The sequence below is a fragment of the Haplochromis burtoni genome, unplaced genomic scaffold (assembly GCF_018398535.1).
Source record: "Haplochromis burtoni strain Fernald_Lab_line unplaced genomic scaffold, NCSU_Asbu1 Contig_1044, whole genome shotgun sequence".
In the NCBI taxonomy this organism is placed as follows: Eukaryota; Metazoa; Chordata; class Actinopteri; order Cichliformes; family Cichlidae; genus Haplochromis; species Haplochromis burtoni.
The window spans coordinates 70,602-72,291 of NW_024583405.1; the positions used below are offsets into that span (position 1 = coordinate 70,602).

The 1,690-nt window shown below is 38.8% G+C and overlaps 1 protein-coding gene across 1 annotated transcript in view; it reads left to right on the forward strand.

The window, feature by feature from the left end:
* The window catches only part of LOC121813013 (sodium/hydrogen exchanger 9B1-like), a gene marked incomplete at its 3' end in the record, with an annotated part of 23,765 nt that overhangs the window by 13,564 nt on the left and 8,511 nt on the right, over nt 1-1,690 (forward strand).

Sequence of the window (1,690 nt, forward strand, 5' to 3'; positions counted from 1 at the left end):
GTGCTGCTGTTGTTTAGCGCGACATCCGCTGGTTTCCTCTTTCTGGCGCAAAGTGGGCGATAAACAAGAGAGACAATCAGCTGATCATTGATCAGTTTCATGATTGAAGTAGCAATAGAAGAGGGAGGGGAGATAAGAGAAGAGGCAGCTGTAAAGACAGAATAACTCCAGCTTTGTGTCTTTTCCATTCTAGCTAAAGTCCGGGACAAACTGCGTCTCTTCTCAGCTCAATACGAAACGCGTAATATTTTCTCTGAATGGGGGGATGATTCCATTTTTTAAGGAGCTGTTGGCAACTCTACTAACTAACCTTATGAATAAAATAAAGTTCACTATCAGTAACATCATAGCAACAGAACAGCTGTATAGAAACTCGTCATGCTAGCTCACGCAGTATGAGGTATTGCAACTGAGGGTAAAAAGTCAGCACAACGAAAATAAACTCCACCTAAACTTGGTTTATATCTGACCCAGATAGACTGCAGGTCATAACTTCTTACCTGAAGTTGAATTCACCTGACACTTGGACCGGCGGCCACCTCGGGTCTCTCCTCCTGCCTCACCTTCCCTCATCCACCTGTTGCCTCTGTGGAAGCTCCGCCATAGCCACCACCGTACAACACTTGTGTCAAGCCAGCCTCCAATTCGAGACTTGCAGTCAAGCCAGCCTCCAGTTTGTTTTACGTTCCCTGTGTATTCAAAGTATTACGGGAATGGATGTGGAAACCGGATTTCAAAATAAAAGTCAACTTCGAGTGAATTAACAGATATGTTAAGAACATAATAACATATAATTTAGGCTTCTTTTTTTTTTACAAACTCTAATGTTAGATCTATATGACACAGCCTTGTACCCTAATTGTGCCCTGTCACTATCAAGGCCATCTTATTTTGGATTTCAAAGTAAAAGCCCTGTGAATCTTCATTTTTGAACTACTCTTTCAATGACTTAATAATGCTCTTAAAAGCAAAAGTCGTATTTCCAAATACCATTTGGACTTTATATCAACACTTTCCAACCACAGTCTTTTTCACAGTGATACCATATCAATATCAAGTCAGTCTGATTTTGCCTTTCATAGTAATGGCCCTTTGAAATTGCCAATATTTGACTTAATCCTCTAGATCAACAGTATACAGACCCACAGTGATACCATATCAATATCAAGTCATTCTGATTATGCCTTCCAAACTAAAAGCCTTTTCAAATTGTCCACAATTGACCTACCTTTCAGTGATTTCAAAATGCTCTAAAATGGCAAATTCCTGTTTCCACAGCATAATTCCACTTTAGATCAACAGTATACAGACCCACAGTGATACCATATCAATATCAAATCAGTCTGATGTTGCCTTCCAAAATAAAAGACTTTTCAAATTGCCGATATACGACCTACTCTTTTAAAGAATTCAGAACACTCTAAAAATGAAAATTGCTCTTTCCACAGGATGAATCTATGTTAGATCAAAAGTGTACAACCACACCATGGTACTATGTTAATTTCAAGTCATTCTGATTTTGCCTTCCAAAATAATGGCCTGTTGAAAATGCCCATAACTTACCTAACTTTCAGTGATTTCAGAATGCTCTAAAAAGGAAGATTTCAGTTTCCACAGGGTAATTCCACTTTAGATCAACAGTATACAACCTCACGATGTTACCATGTCAATTTCAAGTCAGTCTGATTTT